Source organism: Rattus norvegicus, chromosome X (genome assembly GCF_036323735.1).
Source record: "Rattus norvegicus strain BN/NHsdMcwi chromosome X, GRCr8, whole genome shotgun sequence".
NCBI lineage: Eukaryota > Metazoa > Chordata > Mammalia > Rodentia > Muridae > Rattus > Rattus norvegicus.
Genome location: NC_086039.1, coordinates 102,080,850 through 102,107,383, shown reverse-complemented (window position 1 = coordinate 102,107,383; position 26,534 = coordinate 102,080,850). Strand labels below are relative to the sequence as shown.

At 43.5% G+C, this 26,534-nt stretch overlaps 1 pseudogene; it reads left to right on the top strand.

The window, feature by feature from the left end:
• The first annotated feature begins 1,400 nt into the window (after positions 1-1,400).
• On the top strand, positions 1,401-18,779 carry Cox7b-ps2 (cytochrome c oxidase subunit 7B, pseudogene 2; annotated as a pseudogene).
• The last annotated feature ends 7,755 nt before the right edge of the window (positions 18,780-26,534 follow it).

The following is a 26,534-nucleotide window of genomic DNA, read 5'->3' as shown; positions in this document are numbered from 1 at the left end:
CAAAGCAAAGGTCAACAGGAAGAAGATAAGCCTTAAGGGAAAAGTGCAAACATTCGGGAAAGGAGAGGCAAAAGTAAAACCCGCACAGCAGTGGCTAGCAAAGACTGCAGGAAATGAAAACAAGCAAGGACAGCCCCCTACCCGTGATGGACCTGGACAGAAGGAAGTCAAGAACAACAGATGTCTTTGTAAACAAGCTTTATTGCCTATTCCAGTGATTCCCTCCTGTAGCACAGAGTAATGGCTGCTACCAATTCTCTCGGAAATGAAAGTGTTTTAGTATTTAATAGTTCCAGGAACACATTTTTTTTTTTGAGCCATGATCTCATGTAGCCCAGGCAAGCCTCAAACTCACTATATAACCACTGGCCTTGAACTGCTGATTCTTTAGTTGCCATCTTCTGTGTGACAGGATTATAAGTAGGTCACAATGCCAACTGAAAATGAAACTCTTGTCAAGATTGTTTTCTATAAAACAGAGTGTCACAGACTGACCTGGAACTCTTGGGCCAGTCATCCTCTATTGAGTGCTGAGATTATAAGTGTGAACCGGCATACTTGGTCATGAACTCATTCTGAATAGAGTGTTTGTTTGTTCGTTTGTTGTTTGTTTCTCTGGCAGTGATAGGCATTAAATTAATGGCCTTAGAAATTATGATGAAACACTCTACCACTGAATTGTATATCCAGCCCAGAACACATTTATAAGAAGGGAAAAAAATCCCGTGTCATTTTAAAAATGTGTTTAGTAGATGTAAGTGTTTTGTAGAGGCATGAAATCATGTACAGGAAACAGAAAAAGAGACCTGGGAATACCAAGAGTTCAAGAGTTCAAAACCTCAAAGCCCACCTCTGAAACTCACTACAATAGAACCATTAACTGACTCAATAATTAAATATCTGAGCTTCTAGGGGACATTGTCATATAAAACAGCCCAGCAACATAGTGAGACCTCCATGACAGAAAGGGGAAAAAAACCCTGAGAAACTTGAAATGGGTTATCCAAGCCAGTTTCAGTATCCTTAAGAAAAATAACTGCTTTAACTGCTAAAGAAAATTTAATAAGTTAAAACCATGTGAGTTTTATAATTATACTGCTCCAACTTCATTTGCCCAAACCCTTGGAAGATGAAGCCAACATGCGCCTAATCCTATAGAGACTTGATGTCCTAAGGGAAGAGGGATGGGGGTTAGGAGGGGTTTGGTGGGTGGGTGAGGTAGGGGGAGGGGAGCACCCTCTCAGAGGCAAAGGGGTAGGGGGATAGGATGAAGAACTCTTGGAGGGGAGACCAGGGAGGGGGCAAGATTTGAAGTGGAAATAAATAAAACAATCTTTAAAAAAAGAATCCAGACTTCACATACTGGCACTTCTCCCTTCAAGTGTTTGACAATAGACGCAATGGACTTCAAGAAATTGGAATTTTCACCAAACAAAAAGGTTAGGGCCCAGGTACCAATGAGTGGGGAGAGGTGGAAGGGGGTGATATTTTCCAGGAAAGAGAACTCACACAGCCTCTACAATTTATCAGACCACCTTGCAGAACAGAATAACAGATGACAATGATATATATATATATATATATATATATATATATATATATATATATATATATATATATATATATATATGTCCATGAAGAGCAGAACATCCCTTGACTGGAATTGCTTAGTTATGCTTCTGATCCTCTGTCGGGATGTAGCACTAGGTTAGGAGACTTCTTGCTTAGCACAACAGTGCACAAACCAGCCCTGGGGGTGCACATCTGTAACACCAGCACTCAGGAGGTGGAGACAGGAGGATCAGAAGTTCAGGTTACACGTGAGTCCAAGGCCAAGCTGGACTGTGTGACACACTATCTCAAAAAGGGTGGGGTGGGGAGGCAGAAAGGTTTTGTACGTATCTCAGTTGATAGAGTGATTGTCTAGCATGCATGAAGTCCTGGGTTCCATCTCTAGCACTGCATAAACCTAACATAGAGGCAGATGTCCATAATCCTTCACAACACAGCTAATTTGAGGCCAAGCTGGAATACAACATCTTAAAACAAACACCCTGAACTATTTTATGAGGGCTGAAGAAGTGGCTCAATGGTTAAGAGCGCTTGTTCTTGCAGAAGATCTGAGTCCAACTCTAAGAAACCATATGGTAGGTCACCACTATCCAGTTCTAGGGGACTTGTCATTCTCTTCCTACCCCCACAGGCACCAGGCACGGTCACAATACACATACATTTATGCAAGCAGTGCACTCATACACATAAAAATAAATGAGAATCGTTAGAAGGGAAAGCAAAAAGCAGAACAGGGGCTGGAGAGATGGCTCAGCAGTTAAGAGCACTGGCTGCTCCTCCAAAGGACCAGGATCCAGTTCCCGGCACCTACTCAGTGGGTCACATCCATCTGGAACTCCAGTTCCAGGGGAACTGACACCTGCTTCTGCCCTCTGTGGTCACGAGGCATGCACATGGTACACAGACATATATGTATGCAAAACTCCCATACACATAAATAATTTTTAACCTGGTTGTCCTGGAATTCACTAGGTAAACCAGGCTGGACTTGAACTTAGAGATCTGCCTTCCTCTGCCTCTCAAGTGCTGGGTTACCTATCTTTTTAATTGGCCTACTGAGGACTTATACCAAAGCCTAGTTGTTGAGCCTTCATGGACCAAGGCTTTGGCCATAGCAATCCCAGTTAATATTACTGCATAGCTGGGAGGGAGGGGGAATTGCTTTGATCACATGGATCTGAGACTCTTTTGCAATTGACTGATGTGCCTATTAGGAAACCACTAAGAGTTTGCAAGTTTGAAAGACTCTTAGAAAAGACTTGAACAAATCCAGTTGTGGGTTGGCTGGGGAGCCTTCTGGAAGATGTTCCTAAATTGCAATCTTTGAGAAGAGCTGAGAAATGTGATGGTTGACAGGCATCCCTGGAATGATGCACAAAGCAGACCTGCTAAAAATCTACCTGCACAAAGTGGGCCTGCTAGAAATCTACTTGGAGTAGACACCGAAGAGCCTCTGCGAAAGGACTCAAGCTATGTCTGATGCCTAACTCAGGCAACACCTAGGAGACCTGGTTTGGAGACCTGACTTTTTTCAGGGAAGCATCCGCTACAAGGGAGTCCAACTGAAAGGAAAACAGAAGTACATGGAGCTCACCTCGGAATGCAAGTCTTGTCTTTAGGGAAGTAGAGCAATGCTAAAAGTCACACTGGGATGAGTCTGAGAAAATGGCTCAGAAATGTATCACTGACGAGATCACAGGAACTCTTGGGTGTCATCTCTCAATACCCATCTCTGCTTTCAAAACCTAACTTCGGTCAGAGGGCTGCAGCCAAGTGTATGCTGTGCTTGTCTGTGATAACCACTGATAGGGAGGAGGGGTCCATTCACAAATCCCAGGATAGACAGAGCCTAGTCCATCACCTCCTCAGTGGAGTCCTGCTTGACAAGCAGGATAGAAGAACAAGGGAAATTACGTGTACACAAGATGGTGAAAAAACCCATCCATACAGACTCTACCTAGAAATCAGAAACTTGAACGTGGCTGATAAAATTACAATTGCCTAGAGAGGCTGTACTTGTTTTCCTGAAGATTTTTCAAATAAAGATGTCAAAAACAACAAGCAGTACCTACCAAGGGCCAGAATGCTAATGCTCTTAACTGTGTTAGAACCCTTCTCCTTATTAAACCTAAACACTATATCTCAAGACTGCCTCACAATTTATAGAGAGAAATTCCTTAAGGTTAAAAACATAAGTAAACTCATTTTATACTTTATTGTTTTATTACTACCCCTTTCCTTTTAAAAGACAAAAAAGACAGATCTGCCTGCCTCTGCCTCTGCCTCTGCCTCTCTGCCTCTCTGCCTCTCTGCCTCTCTGCCTCTGCCTCTCTGTCTCTCTGCCTCTCTGTCTCTCTGTCTCTCTGCTTCTGCCTCTGCCTCTGCCTCTGTCTCTGCCTCTCTGTCTCTGCCTGTGCCTCTCTGTCTCTCTGCCTCTACCTCTGCCTCTCTGCCTCTCTGCCTCTCTGCCTCTCTGCCTCTCTGCCTATCTGCCTCTCTGCCTCTCTGCCTCTCTGCCTCTCTGCCTCTCTGCCTCTCTGCCTCTCTGCCTCTGCCTCTGCCTCTGCCTCTGCCTCTGCCTCTGCCTCTGCCTCTCTGCCTCTCTGCCTCTCTGCCTCTGCCTCTCTGTCTCTCTGTCTCTCTGCTTCTGCCTCTGCCTCTGCCTCTGTCTCTGCCTCTCTGCCTCTCTGCCTCTCTGCCTCTCTGCCTCTCTGCCTCTCTGCCTCTCTGCCTCTCTGCCTCTCTGCCTCTCTGCCTCTCCTCTGCCTCTGCCTCTGCCTCTGCCTCTGCCTCTGCCTCTGCCTCTGCCTCTGCCTCTGCCTCTGCCTCTGCCTCTGCCTCTGCCTCTGCCTCTGCCTCTGCCTCTGCCTCTGCCTCTGCCTCTCTGCCTCCTGAGTGTAGGGATTAAAGGTGTGTTGTACCACCACACTGGCTTTATTGTTTTTAAACTTGACTTAATTTTTAAATTTTGCATGATCTTTAAACTTATGAATTAAAACCTTTGAGAAATGTATCTCAAAAAGCCAGAGAATCTCATAAGAACCATGCTAAGGGTCCTAAAGGAATCCCTATCTCTAAACTGCTCCATTTAAAGATGAAGTGTGTACTACCTCTTATCTCCCCTTTATAACTGCAGCAACACTCCTTCACTCTGACTCATTCTTTGAGGCGCTATAGTGGATGGAATCCTTAAGTGAGGTGCTGATGACAGGGCTGACACGCCCATTGACCTGGTAACCCCACAGACATGCCTGCTTTGCATTCACAAGGCTGAATTCCATGAATGAGAGTTGGAGCAGGTTATATGTTCTTGTGATACTCTCAGATACCAGATATGAGACAGAATTTCACTCCATCAGCAACTGTTTGCTTTACAATATCCCGCTCAGCTCACCTTGGCGAAATCTTCCTTTAGGGAGGAGTAATCTCTGTAGAAAAATAAACAATTTCGTTTTAAGAAAAAAAGCGGGTTGAGCTCCGGCTCCCGAGGAGTGAATTGGTGCATTCAAACAAAAATGCATACTTTTTATTCCACCTAAATACTATTTTATAAGTAATCAGAATAGCAGTTTCTTCTGGGGTGAAGATTAACTAGGAGGGGTCCTCTTGTCCCCATCTTCCAATTGCTGAGATTATATTTGTGCACCATCATGCCTGGCTTTTGTTTCTGCATCTTGAGACAGAATTTTTCGAAGTTGCCATGGTTACTTAACTCTAGATGAGGCAGGCTTTGAACTTGGGACCCTTCAGCCTGCTGAGTGTTTGGTATTATCAGATCCGATCCGTCTCAGTCAACTGCTTTTGTTGGCTTCTTTCCTCTTTCCCTTGGTCGCTTCCATCTTTCTTTTCTCCGTCCCTCTATTTCTCATATGTTTGTGGGAGAAGAGTTGATAACGTACCAGGCACTGACACTGATTTCATCAGGGATCTTGAAAATCCAGTGCTCACATAGTCCTCACAATAAAAATGCGGAAGCCATTTATTGCAGGAAGTAGGATGGAGGAGGAGTAAGGTCAAAGGATGACTCCTGGAGAGAACATTATGCCTTCTCTTTCACTTGCATTCTGGGACCTCTTTTTTTGTGGTAATTCTGTACACAATCTGCTCTCTGGACTCAGAAAGATTTTCATCCGAGTTCCTGCTGTGACATATACTAGTCACTTGACCCTGAAAAACTGACTTAAGTTCTCCCTTAATTTTCATTTGGTTTCATTCTTGTTTTGTTTTTGAGACAGAATCTTGCTATGTACCCCAGGCTGGCCTGGAACTCACAGAGGTCTGCCTCCCCCTACTTCCTGAGTGCTAGAATTAAAGACTCGCGTGCCGCAAGCCTTTCTTAGTCTTCTTTCTTTTCCTGTTCATCATTTTATTGTAAATAACTTTAACTAGCTATTTATTTATTTATTGCTTTTTCAAGAAGGATTTCTCCATATAGCCCCAGCTGTCCTGGAATTGCTCTGGAGATGAGGCCGGCCTCAGACTCAGAGATCCACCTGACTCCACCTCTCCAGTACTGGGATTAAAGGACTGTACCAGGACCACTGGCATTTTTTTTTAATTTAAAAATTATTTTTTCTCTTTTACAATACATCCCAAACATAGTTTTCTCTCCATTTCCTTCTCCCAGTATCCCCCACCTTCCCTCTTCCCCCCCAGCTGACTGTTCTTCCAGAGGTTCTGAGTTCAATTCCCAGCAACCTTTGGTGGCCCTCTTCTGCTGTGTGTGAAGACAGTTACAGTGTACTCATACACATAGAATAAGTAAAGAAGACTAGGCACATCCCCTCACATCAAGGCTGGCTGTGGCAGCCCAGTAGTGGGGGAAAGGGTCCCAGAAGCAGACAAAAGAGTCACAGACACCCCTACTCCCACTGTTTGGTGTCCCACAAGGACACCAAATGACACAACCATAACATGTATACAGAGGACCTAAGGCAGAGCCATACAGACTCCATGATTTCTGTTTCAGTCTCTGTGAGCCTCTATGAGCCCTGCTTAGTTGATTCTGTGGGCCATGCTCTCCTGGTGTTATCCTCCAGCCCTCTGGCTCCTACAATCCTTTCTTCCCCTTCTGCAGGGTTCCCCTCTGTCCTTATTCAGAGCACAAGTATTATAATGTCTACTTCCAAGGCTGAAGCAAGATAAGTAAAAATGCTCTGTTTAATGAGAAGCCACTTTATTTTGATCGGTTCTTTTATTTTCCTGGGTGGTTAAGAACCTATGATTTTTGTTGGCATCTGACCCTCCTCCATTTGACATCAAATAGCTATTTTAATGACTACTACCGCTAGCTTTATAAAAGATGTCCTTGAACTTCTTACTCTCCTACCTCTGTTCTCCTAGCACTGGGATTGCAAGCCTACACAGCCATGCTTGGCAGTACATACAACATAGTCCCTTCTTTCCTTCCTTCCTCCCTCTCTCCTTCCCTCCCTCATCCCTCTTTTTTTCCAGACTGGGTCTTTCTATGTAGCTCTGGTTGTCCTGGAACTTGTTCTAAACCAAGCTGTCCTCCAGCTCAGAGATCTGCTTGTCTATTCTTCCATAGTGCTGGAATTAAAGGCATGAATCACCCCTTTACAGCCCCTCCCTCCTTTCTCTTTTTTTTTTGGGGGGGGGGAGAGGCTGGATTTTTGTTGTTGGTGGTGGTTGTTGTTATTTTTTAGAGAGAGAGTTTCATGTAACTCAGGTTGTCCTGGAACTTTCTATAGCCAAAGATGACCTCAAATTCTTGATCTTCCTATGTTTATCCCTTGAGTACAGGGAATACAGGAAGGCACTACTATGCCCGGTAGACAGATTTCTATTTTTACTAAATAAGCAGTCCTGAGTGGTTAGTCTGAGACAGTTATTTGTTCCTTCTATTACAAAATGGAAGACAGGAATGGTGCCATCATGAAGCTGTAGTGACAGGCCTAGCCTATCTTACCCTGTACAGATATACTAAGACATTGCAGAAACCTCAGCAAATAAAATGTCTTGTGATTTTCTTTCTCCTCCAGACTTTACCAGATGACTCATTTCTACCGGCTAGAAATGGCAGACAGTGTCAAGCTGAACACAGCGCCTATTTATTTCCCTCCTTGCTGACCATTTTGGAAAGTATTTTATGCTGTGCTATTTAGTTGACCTCAGAGTTGTCTGTCCAGAGAAGGTTCCATGGAAAGAGAACTGGCTGCTCTGTGTCCATCTCGGGTCTAGGGCTTGTTTCCATAGAGAGAGGCTGGGAAGCATCCTGTAAAGTTCACTGTTGACTTGCTTTTAAAAGAGAGAACTAATTTCTTGGCAGACGGTTGTATGACGCGAAAGCAGTAGGCTCTGTCACCATTTTTCTCTTTCGTTTGCTTTTCTGTCTATTGAATAAACCGGTGTAAATAGCCTAGCCCTTCTCTGTCTCACTTCCACCGCAGTGAATGGTATAGGTGTTTTCCTGGAATTAAAAACCATTCAGGGGCTGGAGAGATGGCTCAGCGGTTAAGAGCACCCGACTGCTCTTCCAGAGGTCATGAGTTCAATTCCCAGCAACCACATGGTGGCTCACAACCATCTGTAAAGAGATCCAATGCCCTCTTCTGGTGTATCTGAAGACAGCTACAGTGTACTTATATATAATAAATAAATAAATCTTTAAAAAAAAAACCATTCAGCTTAAGCAAAGAAGTAATCCATCACCAAAAGCTCATAATCTGTAAATGACCCTTTGATCCAATAGCCACCAACATACACATCCATTTATTCATTCATTTCACAAAGATTTATGAGCTTTTGGACCAGGTGCTAGGTATCACGTCCGGGTGAGGTATGGGGACCTCAGAGTGGAACAAGATTTATCTTCCACAAATGAAGCAAGTCCCCTCTAGGAACTTCTTATAAGTGAACACCCTCACAGTTGGAGTAGAAAGGGAATATAGTTTGAGAAAGAAGAAAAACATGTATTGAACATGGATTCTATCATATTCATGAGATCCTGGAAAACTCATTGACAAAAGGATTGCTGACTATCAACTGCGGGCAGCAGCATCTTAGGGACTTCTTTGGAGGTAGGACTCTGAGGGACTAAGACCCAGCTCTGTCCCCTTCATCCTCTGTATACCTCAGATGATGATGATAGTAGGTAGCCAAAGGTACTATCCAGTGTATGTGTATTCTCTCCCATGCTTTACGGATATCTTGTTCGTTTAGGATGCTCAGGTTTGAACTTCTTACCACTTCGAAGTTGCTATCCGGCTCCAAACTGGGAGAATGGGAGGGTTGCTATCCCTTCCTAACATAAGGCACAGCGAAGCAAGCACAAATAAATCATTATGACCTAGGTTTAAGCGTGCACTTGTCTCTCAAAATGTGTGTTCTGCATTGAGTTTTGATCGTCCTATTTTCTCTCCTTTACACATCATACTTCCCAGAAGTTCAAAGTGTTTCCCAAACAACTGATAAGCAGTTGAGGAATTGCCTCTATCTGGTCTTAGAAAAGTTTACATAGCGAATTCCTTTAAAGCAGATATTGAGATAACCATTTTTCCTGGCTTTGTTAAGAGGTTGTATTGTTCTGATCTTTTAGTAGCACTGTGTTCTATAGCCATTTATGAAAACACAGGAGTACAGAGAGATAAAAATGAACCAGAGGAAATTGCTGTTGACATCTGGGCATATTTTTCTCTAGTTTATAAAAAAGTGACTTGACTATACTGTCTTAAATCTCTTTCAAAATTGGCATTATAACGGATGCTTTGGTGCTGGCTAGTTTTATGCCACCTTAGCACAAGCCAAAGCCTTCAAAGAGGAGGGAACATCAGTTAAGAAAAGGCCTCCAGCCAAGCATAGTAGTGCAAGACTTTAATCCCATTACTCAGGAGGCAGAGGAAGGAGGATCTGTGTGAGTTTGAAGCCGGCCTGGTCTAAGTAGTGAGTTCAAGGACAGTCAGAGCTACAGAGTGAGATCCTGTCTTTGAAAGAACAATAATAAAAATGCCTCTGTAAGACTGGGCTGCAGGCAAGACTGTAGGACATTTTCTTAATTAGTGATTGATATGGAAGTGCCCAGCCCATTGCGAGTAGTGCCATCTCTGGGCATGCGGTCCTGGGTGCTATAAGAAAGCAGTCTGAGCAAGCCATGTGGAGCAAGCCAGTAAGCAGCATCCCTCCAAGGCATCTGCATCAACTCCTGCCTCCAGGTTCCCGCCCTGTTTGTGTTCCTGTCCTTTCTTCAATGACGAACAGTGCTGTGGATGTGTAAGTCAAATATACCTTTTCCTCTCCACCTTGTTTTTGGTCATGATATTTCATCTGAGCAATAGTAGCCCTAACTAAGACAATGCTCCTGTTTCAGTTAAGTATCTCATAAACATTTGCTTCTAAATTTGCATGTTTTCTCACTTATTGCCACAAGCAATAAGCCACCTTAGCCAGGAACCCCACTGCGACCATTCCTACCAGCTATTCCCTGCCTCTAGAACAGTCTGAACCAAATAGGGACTCCCTGACTATTCCTTGATAATGGTTTCCTATACAATAAGAAGGCTTTTAAAATCACTTTTAGGAATAGCATTTCATTTCCCTAAGCCCTGGCTTCCTCATGTATCACATGGATGTATAAAGTACCATTTTCTTAGACTGTCATGGTGAGTAAATGAGAAAATTCCAATAAACCCATCCCAGTGACTGATATCCGGAATCAGCCAAGTCTCACACTTGCCTGAGAAATGACCTGAGTGAAGAAGAATATGGATTGAATGGATACACCAGGACAAAGCTTAGAAATACTGATTAATCTTGTCACTGAAAACAGTGGGCAGCTAAATCTACTTGTTTAACGTATTTTAGACTACAGGGGCAGACACTAACTTAGGCTTGAATTCGACTCAGAAAATATTTCACATTACAGTATTTTTTTAATTTGGTGCAGTGGCCTGAACCAAAGTCATCACACAAATGCTAAGCATGTGCTCTACCACTAAGCTACACCGGGACAGCGCATTCTTTTATCATTTCGTTTGTTTACTAACATACTGGTAATCAGACCTAGGGTATCATGCATGCTAGGTAAACAAGTTGAGGTTATTCTTTAAAAGCATTTGAGGGGCAATGGTGACTCAGGCCTTTAATCCCAGCGCTCAGGAGGCAGAGGCAGGCAGATCTCTGAGTTTGAGGCCAGCCTGCTCTATAGAATGAATTCTTGGCAGCAAGAGTAACAGAGAGAAACCATGTCAAGAAGGAAAGAAAGGGGGGTTGGGGATTTAGCTCAGTGGTAGAGCGCTTGCCTAGGAAGCGCAAGGCCCTGGGTTCGGTCCCCAGCTCCGGGAAAAAAAAAAAAAAGAAGGGAAGGCAGAAAGAAAGAAAGAAAGAAAGAGAGAGAGAAAGAAAGAGAGAAAGAGAGAAAGAACTTTCATTAAACTGGACAGTGGTGCGGTGCATGCTTTTAATTCCAGCACTTGGGAGACAGAGGCAGGCTGATCTTTATTAGTTGAAGGCCAGCCTGGTCTCCAAAGTGAGTTCTAGGATAGCCAGAACTATACACAGCAACCTTGTGTCAACAAAACAAAACAAAACACCAACCAACCACCACCAACAACAACAACAAAACAATGGAGTAGATTCAGCAGACTGATGGCTTCAGAGACATTTACCAGGGCTTCCCATTCAACATAAACAACACTGCTGTGAAGTCAGAATCTATCTTTACTAAGACTCAAGCTGAACATTTCCAAAACTTTGGTAAGTCACATCACTGCTAAGAGGCCAATCCTCTATGTAAAACTCAGTATTTTCTTCCTACGTTTAATTGCATTGAATGGATGCACCATTATTTTTATGCTCACACTTGCTTCTCCACATTTTGGTTCTTTTCAGTTTCGGGCAATTATGAATGACAATTAGTATACAATCATATATAATTTTTATTTATCAATAAGTTTTCATTTATCAGCCTAAAGGTAGTAGTGCTGGGTCATAGAACAAACCTATGTTTAGCTAGAGTTAATTTTAAAGAACTGAGTCTTCAGCTGGGGTGTAGTGGCTCTCACCTTTCCTTCCAGCACTTCATGTTATGAAATATAATGCCTAGAGGGGGTACCTGGCCAAGGTATGCCCCTAAGTAATCATGCCATGCAACAGATCTGGTAGAAAGTGGGTCTACTGGGGAAAGGAAGAGTGAGGATCCGGGAAAGGGTGGAAGCAGACGAGTGGACAAGTAGACAGGCAGGCAGATGGGAGCAGAGCCATGCGGGTAGACAACAGCGAGATGCAGAGAAGAAGAAAAGAGGGCTGGAGAGAGAATGCTGGGAACCGAGGGGAGGGAGGCCTGGGAGGGGTTGGGGGAGGGGAGAGAGACAGAGACAGGGAGGGACAGAGGGAAGGAGGGAGGTAGACAAAGAGAGGGAGGGAGAGTATGTGGGAAAAGAGAGAGAACTGAGGTGGTGGGCAGCAGTCCTTTCATAAGCAGCTCACAGCAGGCATACTTGGCCCTGGAGGCAGGTGATGAGGTAAGCCATTGCTGTGTCCCTGGGAGGAACCTACTGGAATTTCCTGTAAGCTAACACGTTGGAAGGAGAGGTGGGTCTCTATAAGTTCCACGCCAGCCTGGTCCCATAGACTCAAAAAATTGAGTACTTACCCTTTGGTCTCCTGCCTTACCTGGATTTTAGGTAAATTCTTTTTCTCCACAAAACAGAAACTATCCATGTTCTCTATAGAACATTGGAAAATACAAGGCAGACATGATGGCACAGACCTGACCTGTATTGCTAGCACACAGATGGTTGAAACAAAAAAGTCATGAGTTTGAGTACAGCCTACGCCATCTGGAGCTACATAGGAAACCCTGTCTCAAATAACAAGGATCAGGGAAGGGGCTTGAGAAGGTTCAGCAGGTAAAGGTAGACGACCTTGGTTTTGTGCTTGGAAACCACATGGTAGAAAGAGAGACCAGATTGTTACAACTTGTCTTCTGACCCCCATATGTGCCCCCTCCAATAAGTAAATAAATAGGTAAATAAATAAATAAATGAGAATTTTCAAAAACAAAATGTAAACTGACTATGGCAGAACACTCCTTTAATCCCTGCACTCGGGAGGCAAACAGATTTCTGGGAGTTTGAAGAAGGCCTGGTTTATCTAGTGAGTTCTAGGATGGCCAGGGCTACATAGTGAGATGCTGTCTCAAAATAAATAAGTAGATAGAGACATAAATAGATAAGTAGATAAGTATAATTGGGCATAATGACACACACCTATAATCCTAGCTCTTGAGAATTACAGGCAGGAGGATCAGTACCAGCTGTATACTGAGTTTTAAGCCACATGAAAACAAAAAACCCTGTTTCAAAAAAAAAAAGCCCAGAAAGAAAAAAAAATCTAAGGGAAAAATACAAAAAATAAAAAAAAGAAGAAAATTAATACTCCTACAACAGAGCTCAAAATTCTCTTTTCTTTCTGGGATTCAGTGTTGATTACTGGCTGTCTTGAGAGTGCAGAATCCTAGGTAGGGATTTTCTGGGAAATTAACTGAGCAGACTGTCAAGCATAAAATCAATTTGCAAATCCACGGAGATGCTCTCTATGGAAGAATCAGAGCTCAATAGACTTTGAGGCTCAGCTCACACAGAGCCTCTAATCAGGCCCAGAAAGGCAAACAACTGGCAGCTTTTCTGAGCTTTCTTCCTACACAGCACAGGAGACAAAGGAACACAACAGTTTATTCTGCTCTGGCAACTCAGCTCGTGCCTATTAAGAGGAAAAAAAAATGCTCAGATCGCATCATAATGCATGCTGCGTTTACTCTCCTCTGGCAACTCTGTGTGTGAAGAAAAACCTAGTGGAAGAAAAAAAATGCGTAGATCACATTATAATAATGGGTGCTGTGTTCACACAAAGGAATATGGCGCAGTTATTAAATGGGATTATGTAGACCTATATTTTGCAACAGTAAAGTGTGATCAGGACCTAATCTCAGGACATAGGTGCATTTAGTGGTCAAGATAGTACGCATGGAACAATATAACCTGGATGTGATGCTAGGCTGCAGACCTAGCTTTCTACCCTTAAACAAATAAGACAGCTTTGCCATTTTATCATCTTGAAAAGGAGGTAAAAATAATCTCCTGCTTATTAAGCTGCTTTGAAGATGAAATAAAACACCTTAACCTAAGGAAGGCCCTTAGGAAAAGTAAAGTGTGGTTCACGGTAAATCTGCCATCGACAACCTGAAATAGGCCATCACAGTTACCCAGTCAGTCCCCCCACAACCAGTTCTCACCCCTCAACTCACTGAACCTTCTTCTTTGTCTTCCAACTTCCCGCTGCTGGCCATTTTATTGTCTCTATGTGTAGTGCAAGTGACCACAACCATTTACATAAAAAAGAATGGTTGGGCAGTGTCAGAAAAGAGTTCCCTCTCATCTTCCCCAAAGCAAGCATAAACAGCACCGCTGTGCAAGCTGCCTTCTGAGCAGTCTCGCGGTTTAAGACAATTGCCCATGCCTCCTCCTACACACCACCTATATTTTAGCTCCCACATCTTCCTCCTTTCTTAGTAGATGTACACTATGGTGTCATCCTTTTCTCTGCTCAGCTACTCACTCCCAACAAATGCTTAACTGTGATTTTTACATACCCATAAAATTTCTCCCTATTTAAAAGGGCTTCTCTCTAGCACGCGGGAGGTAAAGAAGGACAATCAGGAGCTCCAGGTCATCCCTGGTTGCTTAGTATGTTTGAGGCCAGCCTGATATACATGAAAATCTGTAGTAGTAGTAGTAGTAGTAGTAGTAGTAGTAGTAGTAGTAGTAACAATAATAATAATAACAATAATAATAATAATAATAATAATTGCTCTTGACTCCTAATCTCTTTCCTGCTATACTACTACATTCCCTTTATTGAGCATGCTGCTTCAAATAATTGCCTATAATCATTTTTTTCTATTTTGTTGGGTACTCCTATCATCTAGCCATACCTCCATACACTCCAGCCTAGATTTCTACCCATCATTCCATAAAAAGAGATCTGACACTGTGCATGGTGTGAAAGACAGACAGACAGACAGACAGGCAGGCAGGCAGACAGACAGGGAAGGAGGGAGGGGGAGGGAAGAAGGGAAAGACAAAGAGAGAGAGAGACAGAGAGAGAGAGAGAAAACAATCAAACTCAGACCACATTAAGGCCTCCATATTTCCCAGCTCCCATTTCTTAAAACAATCTATGATTAAAGCTTCTCCTAATATTGTTGTTTTTTTTTTCCAGAGCTGAGGACTGAACCCAGGATCTTGGGCTTGCTAGGCAAGCGCTCTACCACTGAGCTAAATCCCCAACCCCATATTGTTGGTTTTTTTAAAAAGAAATTTCCAGGTGCCTCTCCCTGTCTCTCTTGCATGCTGGTCCTCCTCTCTTCCACATGAAAATGCTTGCTGCTCCTTTTTGAGGCAGCTCTTAATTTTTTTTTTTTTTCAGAGCTGGGGACCAAACCCAGGGCCTTGCGCTTGCTAGGCAAGCGCTCTACCACTGAGCTAAATCCCCAACCCCTTGAGGCAGCTCTTAAGCCCTATCTTCTGCAGTCTCACCCCAACACGGACTTCAGCCTCACCTGTGGTTTCAGGGACCACTACCTGAATACGAAATAGCTCCCAATTTATCCCTCCAGCCTACAGACTTTTCCTAAGCTCTAGATGTGTCCATCTAACTGTCTATACAGCTTCCCTCAGGTATATTCAAAGGTACCTGCAAGACATCTCTAAAAGCAGTCTCCCACTCCTTCCCTGAATTTGGTATTGCTTTTCTCTGCTTACCTCAAACCAAATATCAGGGGATATAAACAAACTGAGAAATGACCTCTCCCTTTGGGGTTTCCTTTGCTTTCTTTCTTTTTTTTCCCAACACTTCAGGCTGACTTCAAATTCACTGTATGCTAAAGGACAGCTTTGAGCTGCTGATCCTCCTGGTTTGGGCTACCAACTAGCTGGATTAGAGGCATGCATTGCCTTTGCCAGCTGAGAAAGTGTCCTTGATCATTATCCCCTCACTCTCCCTATAAGTTATAGGGAAAAAATCAAACCGTTCTTTTTCTTCTCTAGTTGACAGAGTCTTATTTCCATAAGTATGAACAATTTCTCCATTAAAAAGCCATCGTTAATGCTACAGTAGGCATCAGCTGGGTCTTCTCTACAATTCTAACACATTCTACCTTGGAAATAGAATCACAGTGTGAGGGTTCAGTTTCAGAAGAATGACCGTCCAGGAGCACCTCAGATGTGGAGGTTGTATTATATAAGTATGATCAACCATTTTCAGCCCTCCAGTTCACCTTAATGTTCAATTCCTCTTCCCATTTCAGAGATTGGGGGTGGGGAAGAAAGTTCCAACCATCAAATCATACCTTAGTCTCAAACTGTATTTACTACTATGGGAAGGCACTTGTCACAGTGCATGTTTGAAGGTCAGAAGACAGCTTTGTGGAGTTAATTCTCTGCTTTCAGCTATTATGTGAGTCCAAGGGCTCAAACTGAGTTCCCCAGGCTTTTGAGCCTTCCATCATGAAGCTCCCTTGTAGCCTCAGATACCGATCTCCTTATTAGTAAGCAGAATACTTAGGGTCTAAGAAATACCAAGGGTGGGGCTGGAGAGATGGCTCAGCAGTTAAGAGCACTGACTGTTCTTCCAGAGGTCCTGAGTTCAATTCCCAGGACCACATGGTGGTTCACAACCATCTGTAATGGGATCTGATGTCCTCTTCTGGTGTGTCTGAAGACAGCTACAGTTATACATAAAATAAATAAATATAAAAAAAGAATAAAAGAAATCCCAAGGTTTTTTAGGAGTTGTATGTCAGAAAATAACAGTGAAGACAGCCATTTGTCTTCTCCATTTAACTGCCATTCTAACAGTAGCAGGGAAGCCGCATGTGATAGTTCCAGGACAGCTAGGGCTACACAGAGAAATCCTGTCTTAGAAAACCAAACTAAACAATAAAAGAAGTATCAGGGGGGATCAGAAGTTCAAAGGCAGTCTCAGCTGCAATAGTGAGTCTGAAGCTAGATTGGGCTACATAAATCATGTCTCAACAACAACAAAAGAGAGGGTACTTAAAACATATTAGGTGGGTATCAACACACAGTAATGAAAGTAACGGGTATTCCAATATCTCCTACTCTGTGCATAATGTCTGGCTGTGGGTCTCTGTGTGCTTGTTCCCAGGAGGAAGCTTTTCTGACGATGGCTGGCCAAGTCACTGATCTATAATGAATTTTAATATTTTTTAATAAAAGGTTAATATTTGTTTTTACCCTTGATCCCTGTGCTTGTGGCAGTCTCCAGTTCTTGGTCACCTATGCAGTATGCAGTATGGGATCCATCTCATGGAGTCAAGTTACGTACCCTTTAAGTCAAATCAGACATTGGCTGGTTACTCCCACAAGCTTTGTGCTGCCATGGCACTAGAACTACCTTCCTGTAGCATGGACGCTAGCACGTAGGGGGAAGGTTTATATAGGTACCAGTTCAACTTTTCCATGTTCAATGAGTTTTGTAGGTCTCTAGGCACTAGGACTTTGGAGTCAGTTTGTGGAAAGTAACATATTCTTGACACCAGCCTGGGCTGTTTGGGGCTTGGGAGTTCCCATGGGACTCCATTGGCAAACAACTCAATTAGATGGCACTCATTCATGGTTCTTGAAACACTCAGCCCTAAATGGGATGTCTCCATTACATCCCTCCCCTCAGGGTTTGGGGACCTTGCCGAAAAGGAGATAGAAAAGGTGTAATAGCCAGAGGCAATGGAAGACACTAAGGAAACCTCTAAAGGTCAACACACATCACGTGAACTCAGAGAATGACGCAGCATGCACAGGTCCTGCATGGGTCTATACCAGATGGACTCCTAGAGCAGAAAAGAGGAGTGGGCACATACTTTTATCCCCAACCTAGAAGCTATCTCCAATGGATAACCACTTGCAAATGAAAGTTTAGTTTTCTCCAAGAGAGTCTCACTGGGGAACAAACTACTTTAAAGGTAGGCTGCATGTCCAGCAGTAAATACCAACTGAAGGCAAACTCAATAGCACTTTGGGAGGTTACTTGTCCCATAATGTCATGTCAGCCTTTCCCTACCTCTTTCCTCTGCAGGTCCTTTGCACGTATTATGGCTTCCAGTTTACTGTTTTTATGAGGTTTCTGAAGGTGCATATGAATCTATATATAATTCATTTCCCTTTTGGGGAGGGTTACATTTCCTTTCGTTTGTTTTGCCCTATTACAATGTGTTATTTTGTTTTATTTGTAGCCCTCAGAAGCCTGTTTATTTTCTAATGAGAGACAGAAAGAGAGTGGATCTGGATGGAAGGAAAGGTGGGAGGGACTGGGAGGAGTAGAGGGAGAGGAAATTGTAATCAGGACATATTATATGAGGAAAGAAATCTATTTTCAGTATAAGGGAGAGGGGAGAAAGTAATGGGTTCTGGGATTCCACAGCACAATGTGGTCAGTGTGGTCTGCAATAACCTGTTACAGAGTTTACAAAAATTAACTGGAGAAATGGAGTTTGAAAGTGCCAAACATAACCAAGGAAATAAAGAACATTAAGTACCTTCATATACACGTTATATACAAGTATTAAAAAGTTATAATGGGGGGTTGGGGATTTAGCTCAGTGGTAGAGCGTTTGCCTAGCAAGCGCAAGGCCCTGGGTTCAGTCCCCAGCTCCGAAAAAAAAAAAGAAAAAAAAGTTATAATGTAGAAAGCCATTTTGTTTTTCAGGACTCTGCAAGGGTAGCTGGGGTGAATTTGCACCCAGGTAGCAGCTGTAGTCACCGCAGTTCCATCCTTGTCTCCGCAACGTTGCCCTTGGCCAAAACGCACTAAGTCATCTCCAAGTTCGAAGCATTCAGCAAGTGGTGGCAAGGCAGAGCCATCAGAAGATGACACCTACTTTCCATGACAAATATGGAAATGCTGTATTAGCAGGTAGAAGCATCTTCTGTGTTTCTGCATGGACATATACAGCCACACAAATTTGAATAGAATGGAACCTGTCCTCTGTTGGCAGAGTCACCCCAAAGGAATGGAGAGATCAGTAGTCATGCCAGCTGATACAATAATCAAGGAATTGTTTCAAAATCAACTCATAAATGAATGCCAAGTCAAGGAATCATGTACTCATTAAAACATGGCAGATTGAAGAAAAAAAAATAAAGAAATAAAGCACCTTTGAAACCTTCAAAAAAGTTATAATGTAGCCCATAATTATATATGTGTACAATTAAAATAACAACAACAACAATAATAATTCATTAAAAAGAGGTCATGGGTTGGGAAGATGGTTCAGTAGGTCAGAACTTGCTGCACTTGCATGAGGACCTGAGTTTGAATTCCCCGTGTCCCATATAAAATCCCAGTACAGTAGTATCTGGTCTGTAACCCTTAATAAGAGCCAGATAATGATGGTACATCCTTTTAATCCCACCACTCTAGAGTCAGAGCTAGGGGGATTTCTGAGAGTTTGGTCAGTCTGATCTACAATAGTGAGTTCCAGGCTAATCAGGGCTACACAGTAAACCCTAATCTCAAGCAAACAAACAAAAATCCCTGGTAGGATTCTGACCCCTTCCCAATCCTTTTCCCACACTGCAGCCAGAGCTATTATTTTCAAAAAGCATACCTGATTCATTGTCTCCAATCCACAGGGTCCCAATAGCTCTTAGAATATGCACAAAATGGCTGGAGAGATGGCTCAACGGTTAAGAGCACTGATTGCTCTTCCAGAGGTCCTGAGTTCAATTCCCAGCAACCACATGGTGGCTCACAACCATCTGTAATGGGATCCGATGTTCTCTTCTGATGTGTCTGAAGACAACTACAGTTTACTCATATAAATAAAATAAATAAATCAATTTTTTACAAAAGAATATGCACAAAACAACTTAAGCTAGTTTCTAAAGCCTTGTCTGTCCTGACCCTCCACACTGGCATAGCCTCAACTCACAGTCTAATGTTCTCCCTACTGTCCATACATATTTCGATCCCGTTTTCTCCATTCTGTCTTCAAACATATGCCTGCGCTCTGTTTCCCAAGCTAATTAGTCTCCACCCTTCCCATACTTGTCAGGTCGATATTCACTCTCTTAGGCTCTATTCCTGACTACCATGACTAGTCGACTCCCCCTTCTTTAGTTTTTAAAAGATTTATTTATTTTATGCATATAATGGTTTTGCCTGCATGCGTGTATGCACATCACTCGCATGCCTGGTGTCTACAGAGGCTAGAAGAGGGGACTGCTGGCCTCTGGAACTGCAGAGATACCTGTTTACTACCATGAAGATGCTGGGAACCAAACTCAGGTCTCTGAAGAACAGAAAGTGCTCGAAACCACTGAGCCAATGCACCTTATGGGCTTTTCTAGCTCTATGTACCCATCTACTAAGTACTTACACTCATTTCTGTTACACACATGCACACACACACACACACACACACACACACACACACACACACACACTGTTCTTGCAGATGTCCCAAATGAAGTTCCTGGAAGCCTTATCTGGTGACTCTAAACAGCTGATAACTTCAGTTGCAAGGCCTCTGGCTTTCAAAGGCACCTGAACTCACTTACATACCCACCTCCGTCTCACACATGCACTTAAATATAAAATAAATAGGAAGTTTTAGGTGTGTGTTCCGACAGATGTAAGCTCTGGATGACCTGGCACTCACCACTAGGTAGCTCAGGCTGGCCTCAAATTCACAGACATGGATCCTCTCTGCTTTCCAAGTACGGGTCCTAAAGGTATGTGCCACCATGTCCCGCTAAACTAAATCTATAAAAAAAAAAAAATTGTTCTCTAGGAAGCCAGACTATATATTACCAGAAATGTATCTAGTGTCTTTTTCCCAAAAGAGCTATTTATTGGTTAAAAGTAGTGAAGATATGAACTGGAAAGCAGCTTACTGAGCAAGAGTAATTACTGTGCAAGCATGAGAACTTACGTTTGGATCCCCAGAACCCATGTTATAAAAAAATAGGCATGGCCGCCTGGCTTGCTGGCAAGCTAACCTAACTGAAGAGAAATGATGAACCCCAAGTTCTGTGAGAGAATCTTTCTTGAGAGAATGGAACACAGGAGAACTGATCCGACAGTGCTGGTCTTCTCAGGCACAAAAGAAAAAATGCTTAAGATAGATTTTAAGTCGTTTTTTATTGTTATTTTATTATTTTACATGTAAAGGATGATTTGCTTGCATGTACACCTGTGTACCATGTGTGTGCAGTTCCCAGGAAGGCCAGAAGTGGACGACAGTCCTTGGAGTTATTTTGGGAGCCATCATGTATGTTCTGGGAATTGAACCCAACTCTTCTGGAAGAGCAACTTGGTCTCTTAGCGATCTCTCCACCCCCTAGATAGGTTTTTTAGTACAAACCCCTATAATAAAGGAAAAGGGATTTCAATATAGAACAACTCGATTCCAAATATAACAATAGCATAGATTTACAGCCAAGGAGCTGAGCGAGGGTGTCACTGGCTGGGAGACTATTTGATGAAGGAACGAAAAATTCTTACTGAAACAGTCCTTTGTAAACTTACAGTGTTGTTCAGACCATCACTACAATGTACGTTTTAGGGCATTCCTATTACCTCTAAACTATTCCTCAGCCTCTAACCAACAGGCAGTTCTTGGAAGTCATCACATTTACTGATTAATGGCCAATCTAATGATAAAACATACACACGCACTCACATACACACACACACTCAGGCACACATGTACACACACATGCACGGACACACACACACTCACACACAAAAGCAACAACCCTACATGCCTAGATTGTGCAAAGCCCTAGGTGCCAGCCCCCACACCACCAAAAGGGGGAGGAGTACAGCTTAACAGGAAAATTTTAAAGAACACACGTCAAATAGGTCGAAAATGACAAGTAGAAAGTGCTCAGCTTATTTGTGCAGAAAGATTTAGAGCACAGAAATCTGTTTAGACTACCTCTGCAAGGTAGCACAGGCCTGGAACTTCAGCATTTGGAAGCGGGAGGCAGGAGATTGCATGTTTAAGGTCATGTTGAGTTCAGACAAAGCAAAGCAAAATGGGAACAAGTAAGTGTGAACTAAGGAGGGGAGGGTGGATGGGAGTGGTAAAATATGCTTTTAAGAATTTTGCTACATAGGAAAGAAAAAATCTAAAAGGAGAAAAAGAACGTGCAATGGGTAGAAAAAGAAAAACAACCAGCATGTTTTCAGAATGCTTCAAAGTTCCAATATGGTGTTGTGACAGTTGGTGAGCTGTTTGTCCTTGATCTCACCATCGATAGGAGATTCAAGAACAGAAGGAAAAAGATTAATCACAAGCCATAAACGTTGGATCAACACTCAACTGAAAAATAAACTTGTATTCTGCCGCTTCCTGCATGCCAAGACAGGAGCGCTCCGTAGGGTAATGTGACACCTTCTAGAGGAGGTAGCTGCAGTGTCCCTTCCCACCGACTCTCTGGAGCTGCCCTGGGTGCAGGGAGTCCCTGCTTGAAGGGGCAGACCAGGGAACCAATGAGCCTCCGATAACCCAGGAGGAGGGGATGGGAGATGGGGATGATCACACAGTGGCAGTTAGTAGGGAGGGTGGCTCTCCAGACTTCCCTGTCTTGGGTTATGCTGCATTTTGGCCTGCTTTCCCGCCTTGCTTGGGGGAGGGGGAGGGGTCTGAGAAGGCCGGAGAGATAGAAAGCCTGGGTTTTTCCAGATGCTTAGCAATAGCTAACAAAGGTGGTATTTATCCCTCTCTCCGCTCTGCAGACACCTTCCAGGGCTCCCTTGCCTCACCACCATCTGCCACTCATCAGTCTTGACCACTCCCCCATTTGCTTCAGTGACCCGGTACCAGCCCCCACCAGGCTTTAGCCGCCATTTCCGGGCAGCCTTTTCCCAACTCCGGTCCTTGCAGTGGAATGTGCTGGGGGACCGGGGGGGGGGGGGCGGGGCTGTGGATTGTTTAAGGGCCTCCAGCCATCTGGAAAGAGAGGAAGAAATGGATTACGGCCAAATTCTCTCGACCCTCCCTATCCCAGGCCCCCACCCCCCTGCTTACTGTGAGCTCCCTAGTGAGAGAGAGAGGGCTGGGAAAGCTGAGAGTGGTTCCTGCGTTGCTCAGAGATATCCTCACCCACAAGTTCCCAGGAGCCGCTACACCATCCCACGTGGAACCCAGACATGTTCTTCACTCCCCCACCCACATTATTTCCTGCTTTCCTCCAGCACAACTTTCTTTCCCCAAGATGGTTGAGTCCCTGAGACTCAGTTTCCCCATCTCTAAAGTGGGGGTGGCAATGAAACCTAATAGCACCCCTTATATGAGAAACAGATCAAGCACAAAGGGTAGCAGCAAGAGGGTAAAGAGGATCTTGGAAAATGGTTACTGGCAATATTCAATCAGACTATTTCAAAAGGGTTAGGTATGTATCTCAGTGGTTTTGTCTTCGTAGGCAAGGTCCCAGGTTCAATCCCCAGACTCCCTCAACCTCTAAACAAACGAATAAAAGAAAGAAAACCAGAAGCAAACAGCTGGATATCTTAACAGATTGGCCAAACAGAGCATTAGGAAAAGATAAATGGGACACTCAGTTAATGGAGCACCAGTGAGCTGGCTGGCTTTTCAGAAAAAGTGTAAAACGTCCTTTTCTTCTATCTCCTTTCTAAGCATGCTTTCCCTAAGAAACTGGGCTTCACTCTTTCTCTAACCCGAACTGGATGACTTCCTCTCCCCGCCATCTTCCTTCCCACTTCTGGCAGCTCCCAAGATTTACAGCTTGCTACCCTGGGAGTTTTCTTTTAGACTCTAATAAAACTGTCCTCCAGCTTAGGTTGGGGCTGGAGAAAGCAGACTGTCAGTTAAGGACACTGACACCTCTCCTAGGGGGCCCAGGTTCTGTTCCCAGCATCCACAGGATGGTCCATTCCAGTTTCCTCTCCTCTCCACTACTCCCACATACCCAAGTGGTCCACAGATAAACATCCAGGCAACTCCCCACCTATATACACAAAATAATTTTATTTTAACGTGCAGAAAAGGAAGGGAGGAAAGAAAGGGGATACCATTCACAAGACTGAATTGCAGTCAGTGTGGGAACAGGTTACAAAAGAGCTCTCATGACACTCAGCCTGGTACTGGGCAAACCAATGGAATTCCACTTTATCACCAGTTGTGTGGCAATCGCCCTTATGGCCCATTTTGGAAAAAATTGCTATCATTTTTACTAATAGCATTAAAAAATCTTCTTGGGGCTCAGCAGTTAAGAGCAGTTAAGATCCTGAGTTCAAATCCCAGCAATCCCATGGTGACTCACAGCTACCTGAAATGGGATCTGATGCCCTCTTCTGGTGTGCATATGTACACTCGGATAGGTATTTGATTTACAAATGAATTTGACATCACATTTTCTTACTACTTTGCTAGGGGATGAGTCAACAGTCTTCTGTGGTTCTAGATATGATTCTATTTGGTTACCCATTTTAGGGTCAGATGAATTAAGTCCGGAATGAGTGAATGGATCAGTGGCTTACAGAACCCACACATAAATAAGCACATTAGCAGAGCACATTACATACTTATTAAAACACAGCTTGTTGGGATTCACCCTGAGTTTCTCAATCGTTCCAATTCTGAAAAGCCACATTCTTAAGGAAGCCTGAGGTTGTACTGCTGCTGCTCCACAAACCACACCGGAACACTGACACAAGTTATTGTGGGAACAATTTTAGGCCATGATTACTGTACCGTACAACTGTATGCTGCTCTTGCCAAGTAGCTTGACTCAGGAGAGCGGAACATCCAGTTTACCTCCTATAATACTTCCCTGGGTAATTTTTATGCTGGGTCACTAGCAGTGTGTGCGGTAGGGTGGAGTGGGGGTGCCTGTAGACAAGTATAGTATACGGGGATCAGGGATCAGTGTTGGTACTATTGTCCTTCTGCCACCTCTAGGACTGAGCACATATGTCCTCCAGACTCTTTCCTTTCACTCTTCCCCAGAGCCTGAGTTTCTTACTATTTTTTGAGGGGTGGGGGACATACCACATGAGAGGAAGCTGGTGAGAGGACAGCTTGCTGAGTTTCATTCTCTCAGCATAGGTCTCTTTGGTGTGGGTCCCCAGGGATCAAACACTGAGAGGCACGGCAGGCAGGGAGCACCTTTATCTGCAAAAGCCGTGTTGCTGGCCCCATTTTAATGTAGCAAAGGGCTTTCTAGCATCGCAGGAGTCAGCTCTCCTTTTTGGGAACTTGGTGACATCTAGTGGCTAACTGGAGCTTTTTCATTTATACTTCGAGAAACTTCTAGAAAAATTCCTCAGCACGGAGAAACCACCACCTTGAATTTACTTCTCTGAGAAAGGGTTCTAAAATGTGCTTAGGAAAAAAAGATAGTGACAGGTGCAACGACATAAAAGTCAAACCGGATTGCCTGCTCTCCTGCCAACTGTATTTGAAATTACAAACAACTTAAAAATCAACCAACCAACCAAAAATATTAAGTAGAAACCATCAGTGAGTCTCAAATCTCAGTACCATTCTTTTAAATTTCCAGAAACCATACTTAATAAAGTATCCTGTACAAATTAATATGAAGCTGGTACCTGCACCCTACATCACAGGGTATCTCTACAAATGCAGAGCATAGACAGCTCAAAGACAACTGTCCAGTTCCTGAGCAGTCATATATCCAGAAATACAGAGTTAGTGTGCAGCCTTTACTGGTCTGAGGTGTCCAGGACTGCAGGTCAATGAGAGGTGAAACTGCTAACCACCAGGATACAGACATGCAAGGTACCGCAAGACAAGTGCTGCAGGTGCTCAGAATACTCGTGGGAGGTGCAAGGTATGGTAAACAATCAGCTATGGCTTGCATGTCAGAAATGTCGAGCTACTTGCCATGAATAAGGAGAGAACACGTGATCATAAATGCAACTATTTCTTAAGTTCCTTTCAGGGTTAAACCTTTAGGAGTGAGAGAATCCTAAGCTGTTTTCAAAATGTGGTCGCAAGTACTCTTAGCACAACTAAGCTTTAGAGGTCTGAAAACCCTAAAAATAAAAGGCACTTAAAGGTGTTATCAAATAATTTGTGTAGAATAGGATTTTTCTATAGCCTGCTTTATTTTCCATCTGAGGCATAGCATATTCATGGTCAAATGAAAGCAGTCACTTGCTTTCTACTTCTTTGGACTTTGGGAATGTTGTCTTGATAAAGCACAAAGTCTCCAGGAATTCTAGTTTAAAAAAACCTTTAAGAAATACAGCGGTGGTACACACCTTTAATCCCAGCTCTTCGGAGGCAGAGGTAGGAAGATTGTTGAGTTTGAAGCCAACTTGTTCTACAGACTCCAGGACAGTCAGGGCTACACAGAGAAACCCTGTCTCTAACTAAGTAAACATTGCAGGGACGGAGAGGCATCTTAATGGGTAAGAGTGCTTTCTGTGGCCAGGCGGTGGCAAAACATGTCTTTAATCCCAGCACTCTTCTATCTTGGTGTTTTATCTGCATTCATGTCTGTCTGAGGGTGCTAGATCACCTAGAACTAGAGTTACAGTTGTGAGTTGCTATGTGGGTGCTGGGATTTGAACATGGATCCTCTGGCAAGCAGCCAGTGCTCTTGAACGCTGAGCCATCTCTCCAGCCCTAATCCCGGTCCTTTAAAAATGTTTATTCTATGAGTACACTGTAGCTGTCTTCAGACATACCAGAAGAGGGCATCAGATCTCATTACAGATGTGAATCACCATGTGGTTGCTGGGAATTGAACCCAGGACCTCCGGAAGGGCAGTCAGTATTCTTTTTTTTTTTTTTTTTGGAGCAAGCGCTCTACCACTGAGCTAAATCCCCAACCCAGCAGTCAGTATTCTTAATTGTTGAGCCATCTCTTCAGTCCCAATCCCAGTACTCTTAATCCCAGCACTGAGGAGACAGAGGCAGGTGGATCTTTGTG